Source organism: Amphibalanus amphitrite, unplaced genomic scaffold, assembly GCF_019059575.1.
Source record: "Amphibalanus amphitrite isolate SeventyFive unplaced genomic scaffold, NRLGWU_Aamphi_draft 000107F_arrow, whole genome shotgun sequence".
NCBI lineage: Eukaryota > Metazoa > Arthropoda > Thecostraca > Balanomorpha > Balanidae > Amphibalanus > Amphibalanus amphitrite.
The window spans coordinates 510,881-523,952 of record NW_024881602.1 but is presented as its reverse complement, the minus strand read 5'-3'; the positions used below and the strand labels follow the sequence as shown (position 1 = coordinate 523,952).

The 13,072-nt window shown below is 50.6% G+C and overlaps 1 long non-coding RNA gene across 1 annotated transcript in view; it reads right to left on the bottom strand.

Moving 5' to 3' along the window:
* The window catches only part of LOC122380815, a 36,980-nt gene extending 24,663 nt beyond the window's left edge, over positions 1-12,317 (bottom strand). Inside the window, exon 1 of the long non-coding RNA XR_006256389.1 lies at positions 12,191-12,317. This is a non-coding gene — a long non-coding RNA (uncharacterized LOC122380815). The remainder of the gene's footprint in view (positions 1-12,190) is intronic.
* Between the last annotated feature and the right edge of the window lie 755 nt (positions 12,318-13,072).

Here is a 13,072-nt window from a genome sequence, read left to right as displayed (position 1 = left end):
ATGAGGTCGCAGGCCGGCCGTGGGGACGCTCTTCAAAAGCTAATATCTTAGGAACGGGACATCCGATTGACAAGCGGTCTTCTTTACTGAATGTCACTTGGACGTAAAAGTTCTGTGGTGTGATGGCCACCATGCGTTCTTGCCAACCACCGCACGTGGCGCGTGGTAAAGTTGGACATTTTTTAAGAACCCCCAAAATTGCAACCGCAATAACGGCACAACGGTTGGGCCGATTGAATTGAAACTCGGTACACAGTTAGGTCTCCATCAGATAATTCATCTGCATGTGTTAAGGTTGGGGTGCTACAGCACGTGCGCACGTGCAGGGGGCGCTCCCAGATCTCGAGAACGGCTGGGCCGATTGCGCTCAAATTTAGTACACGGTTGGGGACCAGTTAGTAGGGTGCCGTGCAAAAGTCAGTTTGGACCCCGCTTGCACGTGCGCACGTGCAGTGTGCCGCTTCCAGATCTCGAGAACGGCTGGGCCGATTGCGCTGAAATTTGGTACATCGCTAAAGACCGGTTAGTAGGGTGCAGTGCACAAGTTAGTTGGAGGTACCCCCTCGCAATTTCACACGTGCAAGGCCCATCCTCTCGCTCGCTCCGTTGGTCGCCCAAAAGGCGTTTTACTGGTAATATATCACGTTGCCTATAGGACTATTGTTGTCTCCATGTCCGACTCGCTTCGTACGATGCGTCACTCTAGTGGCGCAGTGTCCGAGCATGAAACGTGCAGTGTTGCCGAGAGTGCGTTTATACTCGAATTTCCCTATTTCTGCATTACCAATGGTAAGATGACTCTTCCCTCAGAGTCACAGCATCTTGGACACATCTGACGAGATGTCACAACTTCTGCAACGCGGTGCTCTGCTTACACAATGAAAAGCCAGACGCGACACTTTATCTCCTGGTTTTTCTTCATTTTCTATCCCTTTAACATTCATTTTAGCATTTACGTGTTGACTAGATCTTTTATAAGAAATAGTTCACTTTTAACATGGGGTTTTGAACTGGAATAGCCGTGTTGTATCTTGATCTGAGACCAGCACAAATCAGAAGCTTTTACGGCCCAACGATCACCCTAGACAAAGATATTCCATTTCTCGTTCCGAAACGAGTGTTTTAACCCTCGCCGGCCGAGGGGGGGGGGGGCGGGTGCCGCCCCCCATAGGGTTTTTTTTCGCGATAGCTCCGAACACGCTGGCGATAGAGAGCTGAAACTTGGCATACCTGACCTTTGATCCAAGCCGCATCTTTTGACACCAACCGCATTTTTGTGTCAGGTCAGGTCACTGACCTATGACGTCATAAGTGAACCTCTGCACGGTCTTCAGATGTCGCAACTTCGCAACGCCCTCACTGCCAGAGGAGATGTCACAGGGAAATGAAACTTGCAGGATCTAGTATCCATTATGAGTCCCACAACTTGTATATCTCGGATTTTTCCTAAAGGTCATATGAGGTCAGGTCATTTTCGTGACCTCACCATTATAAGTCAATGGGGAAAAATGAAAACTGCTATTCTGGCGCCGGGAACGATCTCCAACTATCTCAAGCACACAGAATCGTGATTTGATGCACTCCTTGCAAGGTTAGATGCGTTACTTTTGCAATGTTGACCTTGCGTGACGTCATTTATGACGTCATCAACGTCATATTAGTTTTTCGTCAATAACTCTTGATCAAATTGAGCTAGCGAGTCGGGAAAGCCAACAATGGACTCAGGAAGACCTGCCAAATCGAATGATATGCGACATGACCTCTTTCGACCAACTTCGTGACCTGGGGGTGCTGACCTGACCTTGACCTGAGGTCAACACCCCAAGTTGACCTGACCCGGACAAAAAGTATATCATTCGACGCGCCTGAGCAAGACGAACACGATGCTGCCAAATTCGGCGCTCTGCGGCCGTTTTTTTGCGAAGTTATTCACCAAAAACTGAACCGTACCTTGGGGCACTTGACCTGACCTCAGAGGTCACCGGTTGACCTAGGACCTTAAAATCGGGTACCAATCTCTGCGTCTCGTAACAGCGCACACGCTCGTTTTTTTTTTTCGCGACGCGCTAGCTCCACCAGGGGCGAAACGGCGAGGGGGGGTCGTACCCGCCCCCCCCCCCTCGGCCGGCGCGTATGTAGAAAACCACTAGGTCCGGCGAGGGTTAAACAGCTGAAAGTGGTATCATAATGAAGAAATGCCCAGAATGCAGCCACCTCAGCCTCACTATATTAACCCGCGAGTTGCTGGGGGGGGGGCGTTAAACGCCCCCACTTTTTTCGCCGGGCCATAGCATAAAAACGGCGCGCCGCAGGCGCGCCAAATTTTGGGTACCTGTAGGGAATTGATTGAAGTTTATTGTGACAAAGTTTCAAAAAAATCGGTTGGAAAATTTTTGAGATATCGAGGTTTTAGTGACGTCATGATTTCTGAGTTTTCGACCAAAAACGGCATATGTTCAAAAAATCATATAAAATCACAGAATAGACATACAGACATGCCGTAAACGCCATTAGACTGCCAATACCATGATCAATCAAATGGCTATCTTCGATTATTGATTATCGTTCCGCATTTTCCATAATCTTGAACTGAATCTTGGCAATTTTTCGTGACTACTTCACGACCATGATACATGCATTTCTTAAATTGAACTTTTTGAGCCAAACACGTACACATGTGATAAAATGAATGTCACTATCGTGTTCTACGCCCCAAATTACCTATAAAACATGTGTCATAGGCTGCGAATATCAGTTTTGATTTTCGGGGATATGTGCCTACCCGGTTGACCTGACCTTGACCCTGACCTATGCTTGACCGACCCCGACATGGAGCTGACACTCTTGTAGGCCTTATATGATGGATTGTGCACCATTTAGACAGAGTTTATGACGAGAGGCGCCCATTGCGAAGTCCTGAAGTCCATGCTACTGAAAGCCCGATTTCAGGTGTTTGACCTGACCTTGACCCGACCTGTGACCTCAAAATTCAACTTTAAAGTACTCATCTGAAGCGTCTCGTCGCGCTCTTTCGTTTGCCGCCTCGTGCGTTTCGCTGCGCCTATTGGTTCTCGAGTTATCGGCTGGGGGCGTTTAACGCCCCCCCCCAGCAAACGGTGGGTGGCGAAATACCCCAGCAACTGCCGGGTTAAAATATAAGAAATTATATTATTATCAAAAGGTTTTCTTTACTTTGCTGATTATTTTGAATTTTGAGCATAAAAATAAAAAATCAATTGAAAAAAAACGAATTTAGGGAAAGTGTAGGTACTATTTCATTTAACCCTCGCCGGCACAGGCCATTTTGAGTCCTTCGACGGCACAAGGGGGGGGGGGGGTTGGTACGACCCCCCTCGCGTTTGGCCCCTGATCGAGCTAGAGCTTCGCGGAAAAAACGAGCGTGTTGCCCGTTACGAGAGGAAGCCGATGATACCCAATTTTAAGGTCCTAGGTCATCGGGTGACCTTCCAGGTCAGGTCAATGACCCGAAAACCGGGAAAATCGGGACCTGTTAGAAAGTCGTAAAGTGTGGCTGCTATGTGGTTTTCCGGGGTGCTGATCACGAATATCGTGTTAGTTTTGATCAGAGATGATGTCTTTAAGCATTTAGACCAGGTCGGGTCAGGTCAGGTCAGGTCAACCGGTAGGGGTTGTGACGGGTATTCGTAATACGTGCCAACCGCCTCGGACAGCTTCGTAACATGTTACGAAGGCACCAAAACTACTTCGTAAATGTTCAAATGGTTGCTAAAATCGAATTCAGCTCCAAAAACTAGCCTAGAAACATGTAAAACTCGAAAAAGTGAACCGAGGTCACCCGAGGTCACCAAAGGTCAATGACCTGACCTGACCTTCAGGTGACCTTGACACCCACCCTAATGCATGGGAGCAACATCAAATCACATGTTTGAACGTTTGAAACCACGAAAAGCTTGCAAACGCGCGGCTAATGCGAGCCGACATGCGCCGAACCGCGATTTCGGCCAAACATGGTCACAGAAAAGAGGTCACAGGTCAAAGGTCATTGGGGTCAGGGTCATGAAATTTTCAGGGTAGGTGTAAAATTGATTAATGCGAGGGTACGGAAAGTTTCGTCGCGATCGGCCGCTTTTTACGCGAGTTATTCGCGAAAAACCTTAGGGGGGATTGCATGCGAGGTTTGAGTTACTGTTTGGTTTGGTGCCGGCGAGGTTTAAGTTACTGCGGAGCGCATGAATAAACCTGAGAAGCCTGAACTAAATTCGATTGCTGCATAGGATAAGTGTGATAAACTCGATAACAAGATCAACTAAACTGCCAAAAGCTAAACCAGGCGAGCTGAATGGGGTGGGGAGAGCGAGAGTGCCTCAAAGGACAACCGTCAACCGGACATTGATGTTCCATTTCTCCTCATGCAATCCCACAGGTACCTATCACATTAAAAAGGGTCTTAAAAAGAGGGGTGCCTGCGACCCCTTGAGTTTGAGGGCTACCAGTGTCTAGCCAGTACCTAGGTTCTCACAAATATGAACGGACTACGGAGGGCCACACTCACTCGTCACCTACCAGGGACAGGATGAAGCGATAGTTCAGACAACTGCCGCTAGAGTCACGTGATGGTTAGGTAGACTCCGATCTGTTTCCTTTGCCGGTAAGGTAAGATTAAATCCACTGTTCCGTCCTTTCCATCCTCAGGATAGTCAATTCCTCCCCCATCCACTCCCTGTTCCGGGCTGGACGGGCACTTCCCCTGGGACATAGGCGTAGGAACGTTTTCGAAAGTGGGGGGGGGGGGAGGGGCAGGGTCCCAGAGGTCCAAAACCTAACCTACCCCCAAGATCCAATTTCTCCTCGGATTTCGGCCACTTTGTTTTCCCAAACATGCTCAGAGATAAAAAAATCGAGACAAAAACAAAAACAAAATTGGTTAAAATTTCAGGGAGACTCCCGTCCATAAACTCAAACTGATGGACGCGTTCCCCTGTCCTCCGAAGCCGTTGGCACCCATGCAAATTCCAGAGGCATCCAGCAACTTTTTCATTACGAGCAAGCGTGAAACGTGCAAAGCGAGACTTTTCAATATGAATATACCTATAAAAATCAGCATGAACGGCCCAGCTAAGCTCAGCCACCTATAACGTTTTTAGAGGTTTTATATCAGCGACCACTGCAACTGGGCTGATTGACTATCAGAGGCCTGTGTGGGACTTTTAGAGGTCGGTCTGGGCCCTCAGAGGCCAATTTAGCCCTCGACGGCCCGGACCTATAGGTTTTCTACATACGCGCCGGCCGAGAGGGCGGGGGGCGGGTACGACCCCCCCGCCGTTTCGCCCCTGGTGGAGCTAGCGCGTCGCGGAAAAACGAGCGTGTGCGCCGTTACGAGACGCAGAGATCGATACTCGATTTTAAGGTCCTAGGTCAACCGGTGACCTCTGAGGTCAGGTCAAGTGCCTCAAGGCACGGTTCCGTTTTTGGTGAATAACTTCGAAAAACGGCCGCAGAGCCGCGATTTTGCCAGCATCGTGTTCGCCTCTCTCAGGCGCGTCGAATGATATATACTTTTTGTTTGGGTGAGGTAAACTGAGGGTGTTGACCTCGGGTCACGGTCAGGTCAGCGCCCCCAGATCACGAAATTGGTCGAAGGAGGTCATGTCGCATATCATTCGATTCGGCAGGTCTTCCTGAGTCCATTGATGGCTTTCCCGACTCGCTAGCTCAATTTGATCGGTAGTTATTGACGACAAACTAATATGACCCTTATAACTTCATAAATGACGTCGCGCAAGGTCAACATTGCAAAAGTGACGTATCGAACCTTTCAAGGAGTGCATGAAATCACGATTCGGTGTGCTTGAGATAGTTGGAGATCGTTTCCGGCGCCAGAAAAAGTTTTCAGTTTATCCCCATTGACATCACCTAATGGTGACGTCACGAAAATGACCTGACCTCATATGACCTTTAGGAAAAAATCCGAGACGTACAAGTTGTGAGACTCCTAATGGAAACTAGGTCCTCCAAGGTTCATTTCCCTGTGAAATCTCCTCTGGCAGTGAGGGCGTTGCGAAGTTGCGACAGCTGAAGCCCGTGCAGAGGTTCACTTAAGACCTCATGGGTCAGTGACCTGATCTGACCCGAAAATGCGGTTGGTGTTAAAAGATCCGGCTTGATTCAAAGGTCAGGTATGCAACGCTTCAGCTCTCTATCGCCGGAGTGTTCGGAGCTATCGCAAAAAAAAAAAACTATGGAGGGGCGTCACCCGCCCCCCCCCCCCAATCGGCCGGCGAGGGTAGGCCCTCAGAGACCAGTACAGGGCCTGCAAAGGGCAGGATGAGACCTTTAGATGCCGACTTGGGCCATCAGAGGCTAATGTGGGTCCTTACAGGCCAGCATGGGCCCTCAGAGGTCAGTGTGGGACCCTAAAATGCCGGCATGGGCCGGTGTTGGACCCCAGAGGTCAGCAGAAGGCCCTCAAAAACCAAGATGGGCCTCAGAGGCCAACATCGGGTCTTCAGAATCCAGTGCAAGGCCCTCAGAGGCCAATGCGGGTCCTTACAGGCCAGCATGGGCCCTTAGAGGTCAGTGTGGGGCCGTAACAGACCGGCATGGACGGGACCTGGAACCTAGAGACCAGCGGAGGGCCCTCAGAGGTCAATGTGGGACCATTAAATACCGGCATGGGCCGGTGTTGGACCCCAGAGACCAGCAGAAGACCCTCAAAACCAAGATGAGCCTCAGAGGCCGGCATCAGGTCTTCAGAATCCCGTGCAAGGCCCTCATAGGCTAATGTGGGTCCTTACAGACCAGCATGGGCCCTTAGAGGTCAGTGTGGGGCCCTAAAAGACCGGCATGGGCCGGCGTCGGACCCCTAAGGCCAAGATGGACCCTCAGAGGCCGATGCGAACCCTTAGAGGCCGGCATCGGGTCTTCAGACTTCAGTGCGGGACCCTCAGAGGCACCTAAAGGTTAGTCTTGGGACCCCAGAGACAGAAATGAGGCCACCAGAGGCCGGTGTGAGGCCCTCAGACGCCGGCGGGGCCCTTGAGGCCGGTTTGGGGGCCCTCAAGTGAGGTCAATGTGGGTTCTCAGCGGTCAATGTGGGCGCTTGACCGCCACTGAAGGGCCCTCCGAGATCAGTGTAGGACCCTCAAAGACTGGTTTGGGAGCTGTTAATAGCTAGCGTGGGATTCTTGAGCCTCGTGACAATCGAATGAGGGCCAGAGCCCCATACGCCCATGGGGGCTCATTGGTTGTTTGGGGGGGGGGGGGCAAATGATATGATGGCCCCCTGGTTAGCCTTTGGAGGGGGAAGGGCATGGCCCCGATCCCCCCTCTGCGACCGCCACTGCACTGAAAGTGGAAGGGGGAGTGGCAGATACAGACATTGGTGGCCCCCAGCCTGTTTGAGCCGAGGCGGGGGCACGGTCACCCTGGTCCCCAGCTAGTACGCCTTTGACGAACTATGCCGACCCCAAGCAGATCCGTTCAAGCGTTGGTCGTTTGTATGTACATATACGCATTCTCCTGCACCGTGCTAGTATTGTCTTATACTTTTTCAGTGCTCGCTATCCCGCGCCTCGTATTCAACAAAATGTTGTCATAAGGACCCACAGTCTTGTCTCTGATATGGTTTCCTTCATTGAGTGAAGGAAATTGCGGTCAATAATGCTGTAGAAACAAAAGGGAATCTTCATTAAAGGGCAAGCTGAATAGTTGTCAAGTTACCGGGTGGTAGGTAGGTACAGACAGACACTTAAGTCAGCAAAAAGTGGGGGGGGGGGGGCGTTAACATTGCCGGCCCCCCACCTCCGAAAGTGGGGGGGGGGCATGGCCCCCCGGCCCCCCTGTTCCTACGCCTATGCCCTGGGAGCAGATAGCCGGGCCGGGTGCGGTGACCGTCAGGGGGCTGAGTGACCTGTCCAAGTGATGGGCTCAACCCCGGCGAGTCATCAGTGTGGCCGCCCAGGCCAATGTCTCCCTTAATTCCTATCTTCCTTCCTACTTTGAAATGGTGTCGTTCCACGGAAAAAGCCTTACCCAACAAAACAAACAAACAAACAAACAAACAAACAAACAAACAAACAAATAATGTTAATTTGAGAACTCTCGAAACGGCGAACTGGCCATTATCTTCGTTTTCGGTTCCTCCAGGGGTACGGACAATATTATGATAGAAATTAGTGGCACGAGCAAAGCAGTGCACTGACTCGTACCAGCCTCCTAGGCTTGTGCTCATCCATATTTATCTTCATCGGCCCTTTTATCCTCAGCACTTGCCTTTCTATGTTTCACTTCATTCTCCTGTTTCGGGGTAACGGTCACTCCACCCAGACAGCTGGGAAACCGGAAGGGTAGTTAGTTCCAATATTGAGCATGTCCCTCCGGCCTCCAGCGTAATCGTCTGAGCGGTTGGGTGGTCTCTCGGTCTCCTAAGACAGCACGCCTGCCTCAACGGAATTGTGTCATCCTTTGGAGTGCACCAATGAGTCTTACCAGTGAGTCTTACCAATGAGTCTTAACCCTCGCATGTGTAGGGGGGGGGGTCGGATGGACCCCCCCATGGTTTTTCGCGAATAACTCGCGTAAAAAGCGGCCGATCGCGACGAAACTTTCAGTACCCTCGCATTGATCAATTTTACACCTACCCTGAAAATTTCATGACCCTGACCCAAATGACCTTTGACCTGTGACCTCTTTTCCGAGACCATGTTTGGCCGGAATCGCGATTTCGCGTATGTCGGCTCGCACTAGCCGCGTGTTTGCAAGCTTTTCGTGGTTTCAAACGTTCAAACATGTGATTTGATGTTACTCCCGTGTGTGTCAAGGTCACCTGAAGGTCAGGTCAGGTCATTGACCTTTGGTGACCTCGGGTCACTTTTTCGAGTTTTACATGTTTCTAGGCTAGTTTTTGGAGCTGAATTCGAATTTAGCAACCATTTGAACATTTACGAAGTAGTTTTGGTGACTTCGTAACATGTTACGAAGCTGTCAGAGGCGGTTGACACGTACTACGAATACCCGTCACGACGCCTACTGGTTGACCTGACCTGACCTGACCCGACCTGGTCTAAATGCTTCAAGACATCATCTGTGATCAAAACTAACACGATATTCGTGATCAGCACCCCGAAAAACCCCTTAGCAGCCACACTTTACGACTTTCTAACAGGTCCCGATTTTCCCGACTTTGGGTCATTGACCTGACCTGGAAGGTCAACCAATGACCTAGGACCTTAAAATTGGGTATCATCGGCTTCCTCTCGTCACGGGCAACACGCTCGTTTTTTCCGCGAAGCTCTAGCTCGATCAGGGGCCAAACGGCAAGGGGGGTCCAACCGACCCCCCCCCCCCCTACACATTAGAAGCTGGTAAACGCCGCACACATGCGAGGGTCTTACCAGTTACCAGCTCAATATTTCCACGTTATTCTCTCGACCCAAGGCTATGACATGGTCTAAAATATCAAGGAACTGAAGGAGTTCAATTCAGCAACATGGAGCGTCAATTTATCATCAGGACGCACTCATGTCCACCAATTCATTTAACACCATCGTCGTGTCTCGGACTAGGTGAACGGCTAGATGATCGCTTGAAGCTTACGCTGAAACAGACTTTCCTAGTGTCAAGTCATCGAGATGACCGTCACCTTAGCTGCCAAAGTCACGGACGAGACTCAGATTCCAATGCCGGTAGGAACGGTCTCACGAGAGTATCCGACATGAAATCACAAAAGAAGCACAAAAAATGTACTGGCGGTAAAAATGTGTTACCTGCACGGTATTAGGCCTGCCTTCATTAAAATAACGGTATAGCCGAGCCGCTCGTTCCACTGCAGAGACCGGCGCATATCTCGGTAGCGACCTTCGAGTTGTTATCGGGGCGGTAGCATGCCATTCCAGGAACACTCTACTGATTTTCTGGGCGAGCCTCACCGGGGCTCGGTGCCGCACGGTGTATCTACCGATCTGAGTATAATTATCTACCAAATCGAGTTGGAAACTCGAAATGGGTGGAGGGTCCACACGGCGGAACAATCTGGTAATCACAGTGCTCCCTAAAATGGTACCTAAGATTTCAGGCATGATGTCTATGGTATTCGAATGTGCTTGCCACTGCTGAATATCCATTGAATAAAAACACATTTCGGCTTATGAGGTTAACTTATGCCCTTATTGGTTTTAACGCAGGGCATATTTTAACAAATTTTTACTGCGTCCCAAAGTTGAGCAGAGGGCACGTGCTACGACTAAGGGCACAGGGCAAGGAACGGAATAGGGCACTGAGGAGGGCAGAAAGTAGGGCACGGCAGGTTACAGGGCATGGCACAGGACATTTTAGAGGGAAGGGTACAGGTCAAGGCACGCAGCAGGGCACAAGTCAGGGAACCGGACAGGGCACAGGGCAGGGACGCAGTGGGTCAAATCAGCAGGGGCTACGTCCCAAGGCGAGGGGTATGGGACGCAGTAAGTGCCTTAAAATATGCCCTGTTTCAACGGTAGAAAACCAATCAGCTATAGCAAGTACTCAATATGCTTGACGTGCCAATTGTAGTTTCAGCTTGTGAAATGAGTGTGTTCAGTTTAGAAGTTGAATCCGTAAGTCTGCATTCGACTTTAGCTGGCGAACCTGGCAGGAAAGAATCCCAGGCGCCGGATGATTTATGATATCGCTGTATCGCCGTCATAATTAGCAACTGTAGCGAGCCCTTCGTTATCATAATCACACCACAAGTCGCATTCAATCAAATTTGACAACTGGAATTCACCATGTGTCGAGTTTAAGGTGGCGTATTTAAGACCTCTCTCCCGATTTATGAACTAGACCCGGTGCAAATGAGACAACGGAGACAACGATAGCCGATTCAGATAGTTTTCCATTTCCTGTTCGCAGTACCAGACGGAAATGGTCGCCCTAGCATTACTGAGTCACGAATGTCTGAGACATGACGTGTGGGCGCACGGCAGCGCCGGCGCGTATGCTAATGAGGCAGGTGCCTGTGAGGCACGCACTGCTTCTCCCCCGCTGCCTCCTCGTCTGTCTCCCGCCTCGTTCGGAGGGAGAAATCTCCGCGGCCGCTCCATATATGACTGGCCGCTGCCGAAAAACAACTGCCAGCCGCTGACTGATGGCGGAACTAATCTCATTGTGCTCCCTGCATGTCAGATGGCCATGCTCTTCGAATATCCGCGATCCGAGGCCTATGGAACCACGCACTGCAGAACCGTTACCATGCTGGCTATGCTCGTTTATAGGGCCGTCCAAGATTCTTACGGGCCGTCGGCTTTGCAGCGAAATAAAATAGCGTGGAAAACCTGTTCTTCGTATTGGCAGATAAATTACGAACCGTTTGTAACATGCCCACATGACAAATCGCAGCAGCGTGTTAACAAGTGGATGACAAGCTGTTCATCATGAAAGGTTGATAAGGAAGCGACAACAAACGTACATTTTTCAATTACAGTTTTCACTGGATAATGAGAATGCATGTGTATAATATATCTCATGGGCTGCTCATGCCGGCTTTTCGCGATCTGCTCGTGTGAGAAGGAAATGAATAAATGATATAACTGGGAGATATCATCTTATCGATTTTTATAGGAGGTAATCGTCTGAATCTTTGGAATAATCTCTTAATCATGTGCTGTGAGCCTTGAAGCGGAAAGGACTTCGTGTCATTAAAATTGCTTGCTGGTGGAGACAGCAGAAATAAACCTTTACCTCTCGAACATGTATTATAGTATGCAACATTTGAAGGACATTCTGGCTCTGCGACACGCGCCAAGGGACATTACGTTTTGCAGTTACGGATGTTACAGATATATCGATTGGTATGCCTGTACTGGTACCGGATAAAAAGCAGGGTTTAGTTGCAACTTGCAGGTCGTAAGTTGCAACTTTGGTTAGGTACTTACCTTTTGGTGTCAGTAAGTTAGAAGAATGAGTGATCGCCATACAAGACTAATAAATTCCGCACCGTTCTACCTATCGCGATAAACGATTAGGTGGGTTCAGCATAGAAATATCGAACAATGAAAGGAATGGTCAATGGGCATTGGACAGTGGGCAGTGGCATATCGACATAGCCATAAATGAAAGGAAATTGCATTAAAAGTGCGCTGTTCTAAATTTACCGCAAGTAAAAACAAATAAATAGGCTGCACGAGGCTGCGTCCACAATGCGTAGGTACGAGCCACCGGTCACCAAGCCACTTACCTGCTGAGAGTGGCCTCCAATATCCACGTGGAAGAAACGGTCACGTTACCAGTGCTCCACGACAAGGATCCCTCAACGTGCTCTGGGCCACGAGACCATGCGCCTAAATCCAACAAGAGCACGATCCGCGATCCTTCGAAGCACTCCAGCGTTTTCTCCCACCAACCGCAGAACGTTCACATTGTGTCACCTGCACTGCCACTGCCGGCGCCGACCTCACACCCGGCAGTGCGCCGGCTGACACCTCCCGCACCTCTGCCTCCGGCGCTCTGCCTCCCACTCCGCCCTCTACCACAGCACGCACGTCCGCCGGCCGCCGAGTCCGGGGCTGGGCGCGTGGCCCACCGCCGCGCCGGCCGGCCGGCCTTGATCGCCGCTCCTGCCACCTGGTGGCGGATGGAGGAACTACTGCCCGGTCGGTCGACTCCGGGTGACTCCACCCACCAAGCGTAGAATGGAGCGCCGCCTGCCCGGGCCGGAGTCGCCCTCCTGACCCGGCGCGACCCGAGGAATTCTCTGCATGTCGGAAGGTAGTCGTAAACAAAACAAGACTGGCACGAAATCGTGCGCAAGCAGGCCGCAAAGGCATCTTCCTGGTTAGACAATGACATAGAACGAAGATGTGGTGTGCAAGCATAGGTAAATAATAAATGTAGCTGTGATGAGGGTCCTCCGTTCCGTCGTTTCGATCCTCAGGACAGTCAAATCCTTCTCCTCCACGCCCCTTTCCGCGGTTCCGGGCTGGACGGGCAGCTTTATCACATGCAGGCATCTCCACCTCGGAAGCAGCCCCGTAGCCAGGTGCGGTGACCATCAGGAGGCTGGGTGGCCTGTGTCCAGACATGTGCATGGATCCGAGAAAATGGATCTGGGATCCGATCC